This window comes from Chamaea fasciata, unplaced genomic scaffold (genome assembly GCF_029207755.1).
Source record: "Chamaea fasciata isolate MVZ Bird 193981 ecotype frontalis unplaced genomic scaffold, bChaFas1.0.hap1 SCAF_1, whole genome shotgun sequence".
NCBI classification, from domain to species: Eukaryota; Metazoa; Chordata; class Aves; order Passeriformes; family Sylviidae; genus Chamaea; species Chamaea fasciata.
In genome coordinates this window covers 29,475,518-29,496,797 of record NW_027094086.1, presented here as the reverse complement: position 1 = coordinate 29,496,797, position 21,280 = coordinate 29,475,518, and the positions used below count along the sequence as shown (strand labels likewise).

Genomic DNA, 21,280 nt, shown 5'->3' with positions numbered 1-21,280 from the left:
ATTATGCACTCCAATTTGTATTTTCTCACGGTAGGTCTTCATTGATCCTTAGCAGTTCTTTCATAAAGCAACTGCTCTCAGATAACTGGGTCAAAATGTTATTTTTACAAGTTTCTAAATACAAATTCACATAGATCTGCTACATTCCTTGGAATAAACAAACACACATGCAAACAGTTCACAGAAATATATTTAAGTACTGACTTTGCTTCTCCATTTTTATTTAAAATAATTGCACAAACATTTGACAAAGCAGATCAATCACTGAATGTCCAAATATTTCTCCTAGAAAACACACAGAGAATGTAAACACACAACTTGTGCTGTAAAATTAACTTGAAAGCAGCTGCATATACCCAGAGAAGAGAAGAGAAGAGAAGAGAAGAGAAGAGAAGAGAAGAGAAGAGAAGAGAAGAGAAGAGAAGAGAAGAGAAGAGAATCCATGCTCAAAGATGCTGTAGGAAGGGATAACCCACACCTTCATCAGGCAGGAAGAGACACTTCAACTATCCATGGCATACAGCTAAGTGTCCACACAAGATCTGGTTGTCTCAGAGTTATCATGCAGGTGGATAAACCCAAGAAGCTCAATTCCATAAACTCCAAACACATACTGGAAAATCTTCCACAGGACTCAGAATTCTTTGCTACTCAAATTTACTGTAAATTAAAAGATATCATCTTTTTCAAGCAGAAGGTGACCCTTCTTCACGCAGCAAGATCTAAGCAGGTGATGCTCTTCATAAAGAAGGTCCATCTCATCTCAAGCAGCCAGGGCTGTGATTGAATGCTATGGGAACAGCTCCTATTTTTTGCTTTGCAAGGTGGACTATCACTGCTAGAAAGTTCTGATGGGTTCATCTGAGATGATGTATGATGCCAGGCAAAAAGGCAAACTTGTGAATAGAAAGCATAAAAACAGAAGACAGCCCTCCAGAACCATTACCAACTTGTTCCAAGCGGGTTTTTATCCCAGCAAACTGAAAATTCCAATTCACAGCTGTTTTTCAGATTTCTCTCTATACCGCAAAAATCTACTCATACAGGTCCACAATGGTACCCCACCAGCCTGACATGAGTGGCCAACACTGGCACTGCCACTCTGCTGTCCCTCAACAGGCGAAGGTAGAGTTCGAGACTCCAGAAATGCTCCAGTGAGGTGCTAAAGCAACAGATTATTGTTATGCACACAACCGGCATGGATTAAATGACCATTCAGTGCCTCACTAACCAGCAGGACTTCCACTCTGCCATGACCTGCAAGTCATTGATGTGATTTGTAATCACATGTAATGCAGAATCTGGATGAACTGAAGTAAATCTCTACCTAGAGATTTAAAGAGACACACTTGTGTGGTTTTGATTCAATCTTGTTATTTATTGTTAAGGATTAATACCAGTGAAGACTAATTTGGTACTGTGGTTTTGTACAGTAGGACTGCAATGCATTATCAATGCCGTTGTACCTAAAAGGAAATAATTCTCAGGCCTTCACAGACTGGATCTGGGTGTTTAATTTCCACTGAAATTTAGAGAGAAATAGAAGAGCTTAATTACTATTTGTACCTCTAGAAAATTCCTCAAACTTACAACACATTTTTCTTCTTTTCTAACACAGGTATGAAAAATTTCAGCATTCACAGAGATATCAAGGTGCAGTCTTAAAAATTCTGGGCTTTTTTTACATTGTAGAAAAGCCCTTCTACACATTTTATGGACACACCAGCTAGAGAAGTACCCTACTATGTCTCTGAATGTGTGTCTCTATAGACACAATGTTATCAGCTCAGTCCAATCCCAAATCTGTATCTTTGTATTTCTCACTGCAAGATCCAGCAACGTAGTCCTGAAATAATAAGCAGTTTTATATTTAATTTTTTAGTAACAGGTTTGGTGTTTCGTTTTACATTCAATCTGCATCATCCATTCTATGACAATATAGGATTAATTGGGAAATTTGATATTATATTTTTCCTACCAGGACTGTAAATAGGCTATAACCTTGGGAAAGAAGTATCTATTAATAATTCTTAAAAGTAAATCATGCTCATTCTTCAAACACATGCAGTAATTCCCAATTTGAAAAACATCACCAGAGGTCATCAATGTTTTAAAATCTTCTCAGCCTCAAACTTCAAATTCTCCCATTTTCCTATTTTAAGGCAAGCATTGCACTCACTCCCTTCAGTGTGCAAAACCAGATTTGCTCTGCAGTTTTCACTCTCCTTTCCTTCAGCCGCAGGCCACTCTGTGCAGCGAGGCGCTGCAAAAGCTATTTTTATTGACAGGTATCTTCCCCGCTCTCCACATCTCCACATCCTTTCTTTTAAAGTCTAAAATGGTGAAGCTGGATGGGAAAATGCTTGGCTGCTTTGTTTCAGTTCTGAGCAGTATCTTGCTTTCCCACAACAGGTAGGCAGAGGCAGAGTGTGCTGCTGAATGCAGGAGACTTCGCCAGAGGCTCAAACCACCAGTTATTGCTGCTGTCTCAGGCCCTGCGTATTTCTACTGACCGTGGCTCTTTGCCAAGCTCTAATTAAGACACTTCAGTGTGTCAGGGAGTTAACCCTCCGCTGCACATACCTTCTCCAGCAGCACCAAGGTATAAGCATCTTTCTCCTAAAAATCCCTGAGCAGCTTTCCTGTTACCCGTGCTGTGCAGTCTCCAAGCCCTGAACATTTTTACCTCATCAATTCCATAAATGAAAATGAATTAATGAGGTAGTTAGCATCATACCTTTTAGCAGTATTTCTAAAAGTGAATATGGATTTCTCCTGCACTAATTTGGTGTGTATCGCCATGTATATTTTCTTTCAAAGAAAAATACCTCAATTTGTCAAAGAGCAGAAATTCCTTTTAAAAAAATAAAGCAAGAATAGGCTGTTAAAAATTCTTTACTCTCCAAATAGTTTCTCTTTTTATTCTCAAAGGCTGCAGAGCAGCAGCAATGTTCTTATAAGAAGAATGAGGTAATCTGAAGAATCCAGAGCTGCATTTTTATTTTACAAGAGATGAAACATAAACACATATGCTGATCTATCAATACTATCTATTGGTCTCACACAAAGAAGAACTGACACTGGTCTGAATGAGGGGAAGCTGTGACAATAGTCAGAGGGGGGTAAAAGGAAACCCTCGCCGAGGCTGTTTGCATCTATACTTTATTGTTCCAAAACCCTGTTTAAGCACTGCATCCTGTCTGTAAATGGACATCTTCCCTAATGAAAAGCAGTATCAGTCACAATGTGGCTGAGAGAAAAGCTAAGTTAATTTCATTCTAATAACTAGAGAAAAAAATCGTCTGAACTTGAATATGGGAAATGTCCATATGCAATAAAACCAACAAGAAAAAGCAAACTGTGTCAACTTCTAGAGAGTTATAAAACCAGAAAATGTAGTTGACTAGCCAGCTGCCCTCATACTGCAGAGTATAAAAAGTACTCGTAATGGAGCCTTTGATTACTTTGCAGAAATAAATCTTGAATTTTACAGAGTCTAAACGAGGTAATTTGTAAGCTAATCCCACCTCTTTGCTCTTACTGTGCATTAGCCCCGGTGGCAGGAAAACCAGAGCTGTCTTCCAATGCCATTACTGATCTGATCTTGCTAGTGTACAAGTTTTTCCTTTTTGAAATTAAGTTCTTTGCTTTAGACAGTATGTTAACAGCTAAAACATCTGATCCTCCCCATAGCTGTGTTTCTCTAAAGCAACACTGAGTTCTTCATTTCAACACATCCAGAACCCAACACAGGTTACATGAACATGCTCATAAGTTGTCTCATTATTAGACAATGCTGCACATCACCTAAGATGGCCTTAAGAATTGAAAGGGCTTTTTTATTTAGTAATAATAACTTCAAATGTTTTGTGCTATTTCAGTTTTCTGCTGAGATAAATGCACTTTTTAAAAAACTGAAGGAAATTTTTGTAAGGAAAATGGTTAAAATTCAGCTGGATAGAGTTTACAGAACCATAAAGCCACAGGCTGTATGAAGACATCCTAGAAGGAGCAGTGGTGGCAGGAAAGCCTTCATCTGTAGGTACTGAATATTCCTATGCTTCTCTGCCATATTTTCTGTATAGATGTAATCCAAAACATCATGTATGGGAAAAAGGCTGTCTCACTTGGTACTATTGGAACATTACTTCCCGTACTCAAAGGGTCTGCCCTCAAATATATCTTTAGAAAGGTCATTTCAGTTTCCACAGAGTTCTTTTGAACTCATGGGGGCAATGTGTGCCAAGCATGCTGGATTTTTTAGACATTGGTTATGATATCCTGGGGCCCTTTGTTGAAACAAGCCAACCAATTTCTTGTAGAAACTGTTTTTGGTCTTAATCACACTTCATTCTCCTTCCAAGTAAGGTACATGAAACTAAGGCCATTGAGATTATGCCTATATTTGCACTATATGTAAATTGCATAAATATGCATCATATTCAAGGTGGACTTTACCAGAAAGTAAAACAACTTCAGAAAGAACCTCAGAGCCCACACTGAAGTTACTCTCCACCAAGTGCAGGCCAGAATGTTGAGCACCATCATTGCACGTGCAGGTAATCAGTCTTCAGTACACATCCAAGAACTCTTTATTTCTGCTCACTTATTTTGTCTAGAACTATAAGAATTTTGTCTATAATGTCTTGTTAGCTGAAGCATGAGGCTAAACTATGTATACTATGCAAGACTTCCCTTGATTACACTGATGTTACTACCTTATTGCTGCAAACTACCGAGCACAGAATAATTCTTATATCTGAGTTTTCAACTTTTCTTTCATTATACGGCACCATCTTCCAAACATACAAGACTGCGGCCGTGGTTAATGCCTTTTTCAGTAAGTTGGGTGACATATCTAAAGACAAGTCAAGTCTGCCTCTTTGAAAAGTGTATTCTTATAACTCCTTTTGAATTACATAAAGAGACAGCTGAGAATTATAGCTGAGACATCACAGGATGCACACGACATCAAAACTAGAGTACCCAAATTAAAAGTTTGATCAAGCTTTACTTATTAGGTAAGACAGGGAAAAAGACAATTTAACCAGGAAGCTTCTTGATCTCTGCTAACAATTCCCATTTCAAATTCATCCTAACTTTTCATATTTGAAGTGGAACAGGTTTTCTCAGTTATAAAATTAAAGTATTTCAAGGAGTGTAAGGCATTTACAGACCTCTACAGGATAAATCTTCAGTCTCATTTATCTCCTCTACAGATAAAACAGCTGAAGAGAACACTGAATTAAACAATTGAGTTCTTTAGATTACATAATTCCTTGGTATTCCCTTTATACTAAAAAATAACAGCAGGTACTGGAAAGGAAATACTGTATTTTGAATATTCATTTTTTAAGCAGAGAAATGGGCAAGTGGTTTAGAAGACAGAGCTACATAAGTGAAAAAAACCAAATTCCTAAGCCTATATAGTATTTTTATGAACTTAATACATCTACCGTGGAACACACAAATAGAACTTTCTATATATTTGGAAAAAAATTGTGTTGATGCAGAGGAAACAAAGAGACTGTATATAGTCCTGGTATAGCCTAGAAATGTTACTAAGAAATTCCTTCCTAGAGCAGTAAGTATTGAAGAGCCACAGAATCAAATCATTGTAAAGATGCAATTTAACTGCCTTTTGCAGGCAGATGGACTCAGTCTTTCCCTATTGTCCTCTGCCCGAAAAACACGGAAATGCCAACACATTTCTACATACATTTGAAATATTTTTGGTTTGCACATTTTAACCTTGCTTTTTTTCATAAGAAACTCAGTCCATTCCCTAGACGCCTGTAAGGAGTAGAAAAAGGCAGAAATCAAGTAAAAGTCAACCGACAAAAAAAGGAAAGAAAAAGCTAAGTACATAACAGATGCCTGCACAGGGCAATTTTAGAGATGCACAATACAGACAGGTTTCCTTGAATCTGAGCAGACCACCATTTCTTCCTCTCTGCTCCATGAATGAAGAACCAGTTCTCTGACTTGTAACAGTTGATATACCTTTAAATGTTTAAAGGAGAACATTTCACTCTTTTGGCAATTACAGTCCTCCCATAATGCTAGAAGATCATATATTGGAAGGTTACATCCATATACATGCATCTATATATTTATATCATAATACGTAACACCTAGTCTCCCTGTTTCATGACAGTCCACATTGCAACAGCACTTCAGAATAATTGACTCCTAAGGAGCAGCACTGGGATGGAAATGCACGGAGAAGCAAATAACCATTCATTCCTGCAAGTGATCCCTTAAAGGAGGGATTTATCAGCTGGCTGCACTTCTCTCCTGCCCTGCACTGACTGTGCTCCCAGCTTTGATGTGCCATGAAAGTCACCCAGGACCCTGCAGCCCTCTCGCCTAATTTTTATAGTGGTTGTTATCTATCCCAGCGCTGAAAGTGGTGCAGGACAGAAAAGCAAGCTGTTTTAATAATTCTGTATGCTATGCAGAGATCTCTTCCCTCTCAGTAGAAAGGGTGAGAGCAGAGGGGGATGAGAAAGAGGATGTGTCAGACTAATTTACATGCAAATACTATGCCCTCAGTTCCAAAGTACATTAAAAGAAAACAGTTTCCTAAAATAATTTATGGCCAGGAATGTTTTATCACCCTTGTACACTTACCAATAAATTTTGAAATGCTGGCTTATTGATAACGAGGGTCTGTTATTTGGAAATCCTGGCAACTCTTCCTATGGGGACCAGAACTGCTGTAAGCAGCTTGCAAAAAAAATAAAAACAAGTAAAAAATAAATGTGGCTGTCTGCAGAACTGTTTTGCACAACAGGATGACAGAAATATTTTGCTGCTTCTCCTGATCTAATACCCTTAAATAATAACTGGTTCTAGAGCCCAGCCGAGCCTGCAGCTATGGGAAAAATCTGATGCATAAGGCACCAGAAATACCCAAGCAACTGCACTCAGACTTATTTCTGCCTACTAGGATAAAGTATCCACCTTGTTGACCTGTCAGTCTCGCTAATCCACCTTCTATTTTCAGTTAATATCATTAAAGTTCAGCGTTTGAGAGCCTGGAGGAAGAGGCGAGCACCCCATCCCCTTTTTCCACGGGGCGGTAACCAGATGTCAATGGCTGCAGCTGTGACTACATAATTACCTGTTTGCATGAACGCGGACCGCAGTTTAGATTTAATAGGTCAGACGACAATGCAGCAAAACGCATTTAGCCCACGATTACCCCTTTTCAAACATTCTCTCGCTCGCAACTTCGACCCTGGGAACATTGCGGGCACAGACTCGGGTCAATAAGAAACATTGGCCGGCACAATGGGGCTGGCCTCAAACAGCGCTGTTGACAGACACCGGCACAAAGGCGGTGAATAGAGTCCCCCTCAGTTCTCACACAGAGCGAAGAATGAGTCAGTGTACTGCCGCTTTAGTGCTCTGTTTGTACAGTGTATACAGCTTTTGTCCCCCGCCACTGTTCCACGCTCAATGGGGGCTAAAGAGCCGAGGAAGTGAAGGCGGAAGAATGGCTGGGCGCTCACCCCGGCAGCCAGCGGTGGCTGGCCCTGCGCTGGAAGGCAGCGGCGGGGCGCCGGGAGATGCCGGTCACGGGGCTCCCACCGCGGCGCTCCCCGCGCTCCCGACCCCGGCGGGGCCTGCGGGACACGGCGCTGCTCTGCAGACAGCCTGCCACTCCCAACTCATGGATTTTATCCTTAAGGAACACGGTAACGTGCCCTCCTGCCCTGCCCTCCCACCAACACCCAATTCAAGGCTGCCACTTCGACCAAGACGGAAAACTGAGCATGGGATCTGGAATTACACAAGCCCGATGTCCCTTCAAAAGGTACATCAAAGGCGGTAAGAACGGAGTTGTAATTTTAAATCCCCACCGCAAAGGCTCAACGGAACTGAGAAGTGTAACAAGACAACCACAGCTATACCTCTGTATTTCACACACGTTTAGGTTGTGCAAATAATGGGTCGGGGAAAATTCAACACATCCATGATATTGCACATGCACCTCTTAGTTATCTATTAGCAGGGGGGAAAAATCACTTTATGTAGATTATTTCTACTCTTCAAATAATGATTTTTTTTTCAACTTTCCCTTTATGGAAATGGCAGTTCTATTATTTACATCACCATGCTTGTGAGCATGTTTAAGAAACCAAAGTAGCCCTCTAGCACAACATCAGAAGTGTTACCTTCACCTGCTTCCTATCACACAATCAGAATGGCCTGGGTTGGAAGGGACCTTAAAGATTATCTATCTAGTTCCAAACCCCCAGAAGTGAGCAGGGACACTATTCACTATACAATATGCAAAATATGCAGACTTTTTTCCAAAGAGTGAAATCTTTGCTTGCAAAGTGTATTAAGGTTTTTGAATGATTAGCATAAAGCTAATAAGAGATTCAGCAATTGCTCTTTAACTCATGCAGACCATACTACAGATAAAGTCATACATAATGAAGTGAAACAGAACTGTTTAGTATGTTTTAAGACTGTGAATTGGAAAAAAAAAAAAAAGGAAAAAAGGAAAAGAAAATTGTATTCTAAAATAAACAAATCCTTGGATTTCTCTGAATGGAACACAAAGAATATTGTTCATTTTATCACTAATAGCTAAGATGGTAACAGCATGTTTTCTACTGCTCTTTCAATTTTAGTTTTTAAGCTCAAAATACTAGAATGTTACTATGTTAAGCAGCTACAGAAGAAAGCTCCAGAATACTAAAAAAAGAGATGTGTTTAATGCCAGAAAAAAGAATTGAACCCACAAATTGAAAGTTTCCTTATGTGTGAGCTAGTCAGAAAGCTTTTGGGAGTCTTGAAGTTTTGACTTTTTTCTTGGCAAACAACTTGAGAGCAAGTAACTTAAAGATATGTGAAGACTCTATCCTCAGGTACTTTATTTTAAAACAGCACAAGAATTTCTAGTATTTATACCTACATAGAGCCTTATTTAAATAAGGCAGGCCTGCCTACCCTGCACACTAGATATAAGACATACGACTGCACTTGAGTATCCTGGCACTATGTAAAAGTACTGATGCCAAAGTATGCCTGCAATCTTATCAAGGATCTCATCAATGATGCTACTGAATAGTTTTTAATTCACTTTAAAGGAGGAAAATCCTAACCTTTCAACTAATATTAGGGTCCTTAAATATCTTGCTGCAGGAATATTCATATATCTAAAGGCTGTGAACAAAACTAGAAGAAGAACTAACATCGAGCATGATTATTTTTTCTTATAATGAATGGGAAATTCTCAGAGAAAGCCCTTTCAAATTTGATCTATGATGTGAAGAAAATGGAGACAAACTCTACCAATTCTGAATGGTAAGGGGTGAGGAGCAGACCAAGAGCTTATGGATCAGGATTAAACTGATAGCAGGGACAGGTGACATTACAGCCTACTACAGGTCACCTGACCAGGAAAACCAAGCAGATGCAACACTCACAATTCACAATTCCCTGACCCTCATGGAGGACTACAACCACCCCAATACCTGCTGGAAGGATAGCACACCAGGGGATAAACAGTCCATAAGGTTCTTGCAATGTGTTGATGGTAATGTCCTTTTTCAGTGACAGAGGAGCCAAGGAGAGGTCATAGAAACATAGAATGGGTTGGGTTGGAAGGGACCTTAAAGACCAACTAGTTCCAGCCCTCCACTGTAGGCAGGGACACCTTCAACTAGACCAGGCTGCTCAGAGGCCCATCCAATCTGTTCTTGAGTACTTCCAGGCAGGGAGCATCCACAACTTTCCTGCGCAACCTCACTTGTGCCTCACCACCCTCACAATACACAGTTTTTTTCCTGATATCTAAATCTACTCTCTTTCAATCTTAACACATTCCCCGTTGTCCTGTCACTACATGCTCTTGAAAATAGTCTTGCCCTATCTTTCCTGTAAGTTCCCTTCAGGTACTGGAAGGCTGCAATTCAGTCAACCTGAAGCCTTCTCTTTTCCAGGCTGAACAATCCCAATCATTCCCAAGGTGCTGTAACGGTCCTTGTTCTTGCCAACAAGGAGGGGCTTGTGGGGAATGTGAAACTCAAGGGCAGCCTGAGCTGCGGTGACCATAAAATGGTGGAGTTCAAGATCCTTAGGGCAGTGGGAAGGGCTCACAGCAAGCCCACTACCCTGGACTTCAGTAGAGCAGACTTTAGCCTGTTCAGGGATCTGCTTGGAAAGGACCATGGGAGAAAGAAAAAACCATGGGATAAAGCCCTAGGAGTGCTCAAGAAAGCTGGTTAATACTCAAAGATCGCTAAGAGGCATTTAGGCAAAAACACCAAAACACCTAAGTGCATGACCAAGGAGCTCCTGGACAAATTCAAACACAGAAAGGAAGTTTACAGAGGGTGAAAGCAGTGGGACTGAATGCACCCTCTGCAAGATTTCCAATGACACCAAGCTATGCGATGCAGTCAACACACCGGATGCCATCCCGGGGAACCTTGACAAGCTTGAGAGATAAGCACATGTGAACGACACAAAGGCCAACAGGGCCAAGTGCAAGGTCCTGCACATGGGTCAGGGCAATTCCAAGCACAAGTACAGGCTGGGCAGAAAATGGATTGAGAGCAGCCCTGAGGAGGGAGCACTGGTGGACAAGACAATCAACATGATCCAGCAATGTGCACTTGCAGCCCAGAAAGCCACCTGTGCTCTGGGCTGCATCAAAAGCAGTGTGGCCAGCAGGTCAAGGGAGCTGATTCTGTCCCCCTGCTCTGCCTTCCTGAGACTCCCACATGGACTACTGCACGCAGCTCTTGGGCCCAAAACACAAGAAGGATGTGGACCTGTTGTACTGAGACCAGAAGAAGGTCACGGAAATAATTACAGGACAGTGAAATAGTGGACCAGGCTGCCCAGAGAAGCTATGGATGCCCCACCCCTGAAGGTATGCCCCATCCCTTCAAGGCCCAGCTGGATTGGGCTCTGAGCAACCTGGTCTAGGGAAAGGTGTCCCTGCATATGGTGGGTGGGTTGAAACTACATGATCTTTAATGATCCTTCCAACACAAACCATTCCATGATGCTATGATAAATCCCCTCAAACTTCCTTTCATTTTTGGTTTTTTAAGCCTAAATCACTGCTTAGCAGATTAGCATAATCTACTCTAGCCATACATTATTCCTTTCCATTCACTATAATGTAGTTTTAGCTATGTGCACCACTGGTATGTACTCCAGGCCCAAGCTAAGCATACTCTTAATAAATCTTGCAGAAGCAGGCAAGTACTTCACAAACCTCCACATCATAGCAATGCATTATTCAAGTCAAAGCCCCAGAAAAGGATATTGTATTTGCTGCCACGCATCACTGCTGCTCTGCATCCCCTCCCAGGCTGGCAGCAGCAGCAGCTCTGCCTCCTGCCAAGCAGAGGATCACAGCTTGTTTACTGAGCTGTGTCTGGAGGAAGCAGAGCTTCAGTCTCGTCTCCAGCAGCCCTGTCAAGACAGCTGCCAAGAACAGTCTTGAAAGGCTTCGAGGGGAACAAACTCCAGGACTTAGGTGATAAAAGACTGGTCCAGCACCAGGGACCCAAGGATGAGCGAGGTGGCGCAGGCACTGCTTGATCTGAAAGATTAAATCACTTTTAGATAACTTCAAATATATAAGTCAAGCGAAAAGAAGGAACTGAACTCTCCAAGTGGAAGGACAGATTAGCAATTAACTTATAATTACCGCTGAGATTAGGATCTCTATGTTAATACTTGAAGTTAATGAGTACAAATTGCAGATAAATTAAACTCGTATGCTACTTACATTTCCCTATGATGTATGTAAAAGACCTGAAAACTCTGATAGGGATTTGATGTTGTAGATTATAACTTTTTAAAAATTTTAATGTTTAAACCAACACTCTGTTACTTCCAGAAGATTTCAGACAGGTTAAACATGCATGTTGAGCATTTCCATAAAGAAATGCTTTATATAGTTTTATAGGAATCATGAAACTCATTCAGTAAGATCTCACTGCCTTTGCAAAGCCTGCTAAGTACTCTGAAAATAAAGAAAAAGAGGTTTCAGAGGACATGTATGTAATCCTTCATTTCTTCTAATAAGATCATAAATCAAAGAAAAATTGCTTAAGCCTTTTTCCTCTTACCCTACTAACAAAAAGTCACCAAACACTAATAAATGATTGGCATTTTTTGTTGTACCCAATGGTTATTTATCTGCCTTTAGAGTTATATCTCAGTTTCTCAGTTAAGTGGGTACATGCTCACACAGTGTAACCACATTATGTGCGCTGTTCCATGTGATCAGAGCCTGCCAAGTCTCAAAGCAGATTATTCAAAATATAGCTTCAGTATTTTTCAGAACAATCCCTTCAGTATTTAAAGAACTGGGGTGCTGTTGTTAATTCTCACCCAAGCTGGGACTGGATTTTAAGTTCTTTAGGCAAAAAATAAAAGAAATTGTAAAATGCTAAGATGGGAAAACAGAAAATTTGCCTTTCTTGACAGCTATCACAGAAGGAAAAAGAGCTTTGGTATTGTATTTAAAAAATGTTCCATGATTAGTTCTCATCATACTTCACATTTCAGTGTCCATAAATCATGGCTATGTTCAGCAAGTTCACAAAGGAAAACACATCTGCATCCCTGCTTGGCTGCTAACGTGCCTAAAATACTGACAGAGCCATGGCAGCAGTGACCACACACAGACTCCAAACTCTATTAAGGCAAGTTTTAACAGCTACTGAATACTCTTAGAACACTTTCCCAAACCCCCTTTTTTTCTTTTTAAATATATGGGTCTTTATTTACACTGCGGTTCTTCCAGCACAACAGCAATACCCACCTAGAATTTTAAATTCTATCTTGAACATTCTTTTTTTTTTTAAGAAAAGTCAAGTAAGCAAATACAACAGCAGGGACAGTGTTATCAGATGTTCCTTACTCAGTAAGGGCATATACTTACAACCTAAGTGTTGCTTTAGTACTATTGCCTCTGCTTCTTGCTCCAGAACACTGGATACGAAAATTATACTCATTTGCTGTTCCTGTCCTAGCTCCACACAAGTGCATGTGGCAAGACAAGAAGCAAGGACTGTCAATTTTGTTAGCATATTAGTGAGCAGAAAAGGAGAACAATTAGTCTTAAATAACAGACATGTAATAAAATGTTATTTATTTTTGCCTTTAAACACCACACATTTTTTAATTCAGAATTGCTGTGCTGCCTAGTAGCAGCAAAGCAGCCAAATCCCCTACCCAGTTTGGCAACACACAGCCTTAAAAGCCTTACCTTGCTTTGTAGGAATTTACCTGGGTTTGTGCCCTGGTTGGATAACAGCATCCAAGTAGGCTGACAAGGAGTTACAGAAAGCATCAGGGAAGAAAAGCATCTGTCATGGGTTTGGTTTGGTGTGTAGGAGTAACAGAATTAATTTTATCAGTCTCTTGGGCCTATTCCAAGCTGCAGTAAACACCCACACCTCCCTGTGCTGAACCATCCCTCTGTACCGACCAGTGACTTCAAATAAAAATGCGTGACTAAATAAATCATCAATGGCCAGAGACAGCTTTTAAGTACCTCCAAGAACAGAGACTCCACAACCTCCCTGGATAACCTGTGTCAGTGCTCAGTCACCTTCACAGTAAAAAGCTCTTTCCTGATGTTCAGAACGAACCTCCTGTGTGTTGCTGTGTGCCCACTGCCCCATGTCTCATCACTGGGCACTGCTGATAAGAGCCTGGCTCTGTACCCTTTGCCCACTCACTTAAGGTATTTCCACACATTGATCAAATCCCTCTGAGCCTTCTCCAGGCTGAACAGCCCCAGCTCTCTTCAGCTTCTCCTCATCAGAGAGATGCTCCAGTCCCTTCAGCATCTTAGGGGCCCTTCACTGCACTCTCTTGAACTGTGGAGCCCAGAACTGGACAGAGCACTCTAGGTCTGGACTCACCAGGGCTAAGAGCAGGAGAAGGATTGCATCCTGCCATCTGCTTGTCTAATGCAGCCAGGACACCATTCAGTTTCTTTGCCACAAAGGCTCACTGCTGCCTCATGTTCAACTTGGGTGTCCACCAGGACCCCACAGGCCCTTTCTGGCAAGCTGCTTTGCATCCTGGTGGTGCCTGGGGTTGTGCCTTCCCAGGGGAAAGGCTTCACACTTCTCTTGCTGAACTGGATGAGGCTCCCATCACACTGTTTTTCCAGCTTGTTGAGGTCACTCTGGATGGCAGCACAACCACCCTGTGTAACAGCTCCTCCAAGTTTTGTAGTCTGTGCAAACTTGCTGAAGGTACGTTCTTGTCCCATCACTGTGGTCATGAATGAAAACGTTAAACAGGACCACTGTTGACCCCTGGGGTATATGGCTAGTTACTGGCCTCCAGCCTGAGTAATCTTCATATTACATACCAGACTGAGAGGAATTATCAGTGAAATAATTCTGTACATCTCCACCTTTACTAATATCAACGATTTTATCAGTTACAGAAGAAGATCAATTGCCACTTTAAAAAAAAAGTTGGTTTAATTAAAAATTCCTGATCCGCCAAATTAAAAAGAAATATGTGAACCCAAAAACTAAATAACCCAGAAAGACATAAACAAAAAAATAAAAACAACTTTAAAATCATTATTTGTGGGAGGCCTGACTCATGCCTTCTAAGAGCTTGAGGTTGATATATATTACCTGCAGTGTTTCCCTAGCTGTGTTAATTCCCTTCTCAGACTCACTTACTGAAACTATTCCAGAGGGGTGAATAATTACCACTCCATGGTTATATGATAGCATTAATTTTCCTTAGTAAGATCTTTGTTATATGAAGACTTATAATTCACATTTGGTCCCAAACATCATTAATTCAGTTTCTCAACCTAGAAACTAAATAGCTTCTGTCTGTGGGCAAGTCTACACCTCCCAGAGGATTGCCATGCAGAGCACATGAGCCCAGTTTAGGCCAAACGTTTCTCCCAAAATGAAATCAAAGGCCACATCAGCACAGCACTGCAGCTCAACTCACCATGCTGACAGGAGGGTTTAGCACAGCTCCACCCAACCTAATAAAAGCAGTTATACTGCTACAATAACCTGGACTGCTTTTTCATCTAACCCTTACCTCTGTTACAAGTACAGGTCAAACTGACCAAATTTTAAGCCAGAAACACCTGCAACTTGCTCTGTGGTTCAGTCAAGTACAATTGTCTGTACTCCTGAAAAGCACCACATTTGTATAACTGGGAGGAGCCTACCTCATCCACTTCACCCAGAGTCACTGATGAGTGAAACATGTTGGGGAGGGTTTTAAAAGTTTTCAATAAAATCCATAATCTTCTGCATCTGGACTCTGGCTGAGATTCTGTGAGCCCTATCTAGCTATTGAGGAAATAAACTACACTTTACCATAGGTATTTAAGTGAAATTGTGTGCTAATAACAAAGCTTTCTCAAAGGTGAGGGGGAAAAATTCCTAGTAGCCTGCACACATAAATTCAAGTCATTTATTCTCATCAATCTCAGAACAAATACTAGAAACAATTTTAATTCTTCTGCCAAGTCATGAGTTTGTAATTCTAGTTTCTGCAGTCCTTGACAGCTAGCACCTGGATTAGGGGAAAAGAGAGAGGTTAACTACTCATCTCCTAAAGACAACATTCAAGCCTTCCAATGTAGTAATAAGTTTACCAAGAGTTTTTTTTTTCTCCAATCGTGTATGTGTGCACGTTCACATATGAGAAAAAAGTGTAGCTTAAAGAGTATTTACAGACTTTGACATTGCCAAAAAAGCTCCAGGCCACCTATGGTCTGCTTTGTTCTCCCAAAACATTTTATACAGCATATTCTCTCTCTCAATTATCATGATGCCCTGGGAAAACAAAACTGGCAAAACTTTTTATATCAGTAAATGCTACTAGTTTTGTGAGGGTTTTTTCTTCCAAAGGTCATTGGATCTCATAACTCTGCTACTTTAAATTAATGATAGAAGCAAAAGCTAAGGATAAAAATTGATTAGCAGGCTCGTGCACTGCTGAGGCCGTATTCCTAGGTCTATGTTGTATTTTCTGAACCAAATGCTGCCTCATTAATATGGACTAGCTGTACTGTTGAAAACCAACACCTGTCCCATGGTATCATTACATTAACTAAACTCTAAAGTACCTATCTTGGATGAAAAACTAATAGTGTAGCCCCCCCAAAAAAATGTTTACAGACTTTGGGCTCCAGGAACTTTGGAAGCACTGTCTTGCGTATTACAGAACCACACAAAGCCATCACCTCCATTTGTGGTTGAAAATAACCACTGAAGAATGATATACAGTGGGTGGCAAAAACAGTCACAATTGTAAAGTAACCAAGCAAATAATAAGCTGTGTCCATAGGGGATAAAAATGCTGTAATTTCTAAAATGCATGCTGCTATAAATAAGTTAGAGGTTATTTTCTGCAGCACACAGACCAAATTTGCAATCACACAGCTATTCTTCGTGCCTGCTTTAAAAAAAAATGAGCTGAAATTGTTTGACAGCAGACAGAGTGGCACCACGAGCATTGTTTGGGCTCGGAGCAATGCTGAATTGCACTATATGGAAGCTTTGTAGAAAAGGCACCTCCTGCCACCTCCTTGAATTTAGTCCTCTTCAATATAAATAATCAGGCTTCCTTTCTAAGTTGCAATGTTGGTATGTGGGAACAGGACAACATCATCAGTCCTGCTTACCATTTCTCCCTGGTATTTGGGCATAGTTTGGAGACCAAAGGCTGACCAGAGTGCCAAAACCCAAGTTTGCTAATGACTAGTGAAAACCACCTTGGTCCACAGAGAATTTCAACATGACATTCTCATAATTTTAATCACAGAAAGAGACTGGTTTTCACCATGTGGAGACCGGCTGTCTGGTTATGTTTTCCCTAAAAGATACAAACTGGAAGAGATTCAGGAAAGTGTGTGTGTACTCTTCATTTTATAATTCAGCAAATTTGAACACATCATAATTACTTAAAAATTCAAAAATTGTAACATAGTCTAAGTTTGTCTTTCAAAATGCAGAGGAATTTTGCCCTCCAATAAGAAGATGCTTACCTGATAGGTAGGAGAACTTGGAAGAAGGAGCAGAAAAGCACAAAGACTGCTTTGATTTCAGACAGTCATTTAGCGTTGCAAATATCAGCAACATGGCACTGATAGATCTAAACCATTTGACCTTATAGGCACAAAGGAAATCTCTGTCATAGAGACTTACAAATTCTCCCAAGTTGCTTGCTTATGTCACTACTTTTCTTTTTTTTAATAGGCAAGAAATGCTTTCCAAACAAATGAAAAAACTAAACAACTAAAAAAAAAATCTCAGCTGATGACAAAAGAATAAAGATAACTTTGTGGGAAAGACCAGGTAAGTGGTCATGTTGACTAAACAAGATTATAATACCAGATATTTTAGTAAGTTTTGTAATTTCTGCTTTAATTACGCATAAATGAGCAAAAATTATTTCAAAACTTTCCAAAAATGTTATAGTAGAAGGAACATATCATATACTGCTTCATATACAGCAACCTCTAAAGCATGGTAACTGCTTAAAAACACACAACAGAACTGCAAATTCTACCAGTTCAGTGGTAAAGTATTGGTAAAAAGCTGAGCAATAATATGCAAGTTGAAAAAAGACTTACTAACTTGCATAATGCAGAATAGATATAACAATATAAAAGTGTAATTAGTTAGAAATGTAACTATGTTATATTTATATTGGAAATATATATTAACAATCAGTATTGAAAAAAAAAGAATACAGAGAATGAGCCTGGTATAAATCAGGTATAAATAGTTACCAATGGAGCACAGGAATGAGGCAATGGCAGCAAAAGAGGGAGGGGGGGAGGGGGGGAGGGAGGGAGGGATGCCTAGGTTGTTATTCTACACTATCTCACATCACTGCCAGGGATGGAGATAAGGGATTCTGGATTCCAGGAAGAAGGGCATGGCTTGGTTAAGAAAAATCATAGCAGGAGGGGGAAACACGGTCATGGGGTCCTCAGTGGCATCTCTGCATGTAAATCACCCTCTTTTGTACACTTTTGTTACTGATATTGCTGCTGTTACTGTTGGTTTTCTCATCTCATTCCTGTTTCCAGTAAATTGTTCTTATCTCAATCCTTAATTTTCACCTTTTTCTCAACTCTGTCCCAGAGCAGGAAGTGGAAAGGGAGGAAAGAGCAGGGAGCAAGCAAGAGGCATCTGGTGGGGGAGAGTCTTGGGGCAAGGGGATACTAAATTGGGAGTGCTGTTCCTAAACCACGACAGAGTGCTTACACATTTTCTCAATCCTCTTGTAAGAGTTTTTTTACAGTGTGAATACTACTAGACAAACCTGTAAGAAAACGACTGATCTATTGGGAATGAAAACTACAACAAAAGGGAAGTAGGGAAAGGAAGAAATCACTGATTGAATGCCAGTGAGCTAACAGCAATAATTTGAACACCTAAATAGAATGAGAAAATTCTGTCAGAACTGTGTTCATTCCCATCACATACCAAAATTGGGAGTTAAAAAAATGTTTCTCAGTGGACCTCCTTTTCTAAGCAAGACATCATCACAAAAATCAAAACTGGTTTTCCACACCAATCCAGCATCCTGTGTATTTTATCAATAACTTCAACACACATAAATAATTTTTAACAAATCACTAAATTTCTGTAGGTTGCCAATCTCTTTCACATGACCTGTTCTTTCTGCATCTGCATAAGTTTGAAAATGGTACTTGCAAAAGCATCATTTATAGTATCACTTGTACTGCTGGTTAGCAATTCCCTTCTCTCCTGTTGAGAATTACATATTATAGATAAGTGCTATTTTGCTGGCAACTGCCAGCAAAAAAGGAAGTACCAGTGTAAAAACAAACATTTACAACGAAACCCACCATTACACAGCAAGACATGTTTTCTTTACAAATTACATTAATTGCTGCCTTTTTTTTTTTTTTTTTTTTTTTTTTTTTTAAACCAGTAATAGTTCTATCAACATTCAAAGCTTGAAAGCCAAAGGATGTGCCAGGCTGGCAGACCAGCACCACTCCAGTCAGCAACAGTACAGAACAGGCAAGAAATATATACTCTAAGGAGTAAACATGGTTAAACATGAATTTGATGCTTGTGATTCCATTGGCAAAGCAAGAGCAAAGGCCTTGGGAATGGGAGCCAAATGCTGACTCTCTCAATCAGTAACAGCCTTCCGCCAGTTGTTTGGTCATTACGTATTTTAAAGGCAGTGTTATCCAACATCTCTCTCTAACCCTTTTCATAGTAATACTGCACCATTACATACACAACAGTCAGGGAAAGGAGGGTTCAGCAAGCAAAGACCGAACCAGACACTGACATGTCCCATTGTACAAGGGTCTCTGCTGCACTGAGAGCAGGGTGCTTTGTGTGAGGCAGCTCATTCTGGTTGAGATGCACTCACTCAAAAAACATATTCACATGGCATCAAAACAGAGTAGATGACTCCAAACTTACCCTCCAGCTTAACACATGGTGACTCTGTTTAATACACAAACTGGAACTAAACCAAACAGTGTCTTATTGAAATCCTTTCCCATGAAGAGCAGCTCTCTTCATGCACCTCTTTTTCCTTTTTTAGAAATTTGATTTTTTTAATCTTACAAGATCTTTTAAACACTTTTCCCTATTACTTTCAACACAAATTTAAGACTGTCTTAATAAAATGAATGTGCTCAAAAATAACCAGCCTTGTTCACATTACCTAATCTAAGAAACCAGTTTAGTTTAAATTGGATTCCATTCTGACCTTATCTATAAAATATTTTAAAAATAGAACAAAAAGAGAAGAACTTAAAATGTTTCCCAAATAAAATTCACGCTGGCAGGCATTCAAACAGAGTAAATATTTTGATACAATTTGCAGAAACAGCATTAGGTAATACTTTATGGTGCTCATTAAGCTGTCACGTTCTAAATCACAACCGCCATCAAATGATTTCTTCCCTTCTCTACTATTTCAGTTTGGCAAATATGCACTGTATAAAAGGTGTCAAGTAAAATTGCCACAGGATATACTGGAAATCCCTGCACCAGCTGCATACTCAAGCATAAAGGAAGTGTCTTTCTGATCCTACAGCCTGATAATACTGGAGTTGCTGGAGGGTTACAGCAGCCTTTGAAAATAAAGCTTCATTACACTGGCATGGAGAGGTGCAGTTTAATCCTCTTTGGAAGCTGGTCCTGCAATCCTACATTTTAAAAAATAGCTGAAAGCCATTGTGCTTTTGATAGGAATTGGTCATTAAGAGTACAGGTGCACACCATGCAAGAGGCAGTGTCAGCACAATCCCTTCTCATATTTTCTGCTTCTCAAGAATTCCATCTGATAATGACAGAAGCAGGTTTTAACAGCACCTTTTTGCCATGGATTGAGTTGTTGCTTACTTGGAGATGTAAGACAGACACTTCCTTCTTTAGGACTTCGATTCCTCTGCATGTTAAAAGAGAGAAAAAAATAGGCTTTCTTCCCATTGCTGAAAAGGAATCTTACTTTACTACAGATTAGACCTATTCTCATTTGTATAAACTTTGGATATTTAAGAGAATTGCTGTGTTATTGCCATAAAATGCAAATTTAATAAAGCATTTAAGTCAGAGTGTATAAAGAAATGTGTTTACTAATTGTAGTATATATTTAATAAGTAGAGCATATATTATGTGAGATCTTGAAATCATAAGGGTAATAAATACTCCTGCCACAGTAAATAAACCCCAGATAACAAAATTATACTGATATTTATAATCAAATACATCCTTGCCTGACCTCAGTGAGATTTTACCCACAATATATTTGTTCTCTAACTAAACCAATGCATTCTTCCAATCTCAATGCCATCAGTGCTGATAACAAAATGTATCTTCTGCAATTCTATGAAAGAGGTGTCCAAAAAAAAGGAAAACAATCAATGAAAACCAAACAAAAATAGCTAGCAGGTTCTTCAAACGCTTATTCAATTTAAATTTTGCATTACTGTTCTAAGGTTTCTTTTCCTTGAAGTTTGTGTTGTTTTCTTTGGGGGTTGGTTTAGGTGTTTCAAGTGGGTTTTTTTGTTTTGGTTTTTTCTTTTTTAAAGCTAAAATTTCTTTTAGAGGAACTGAGGGGAAAAATGTATTTACTTAACTACTTCAAATTTTCCAAGTGAGGGACACCTTTTTTTTTTTTCAGTTGCTTTTTTACTCAAGACAGTCTTTCGGGTGAAATCCTTTCTTATGGCCACATGGTGGTAGCACTACAGGGTCTTTCAGGTGGACATTCCAAGAAACCG

At 39.8% G+C, this 21,280-nt stretch overlaps 1 protein-coding gene and 1 long non-coding RNA gene across 2 annotated transcripts in view; both read right to left on the bottom strand.

Moving 5' to 3' along the window:
- TPD52 (tumor protein D52) overlaps positions 1-21,280 on the bottom strand; it is a 124,283-nt gene that overhangs the window by 38,786 nt on the left and 64,217 nt on the right. The window lies entirely within an intron of this gene.
- Positions 6,634-7,072, bottom strand: LOC136287238 (uncharacterized). The gene is made up of 2 exons (XR_010720122.1): positions 6,967-7,072; positions 6,634-6,729 (listed from the first exon to the last, which is right to left on the bottom strand). It is a non-coding gene; the product is annotated as an uncharacterized lncRNA (long non-coding RNA).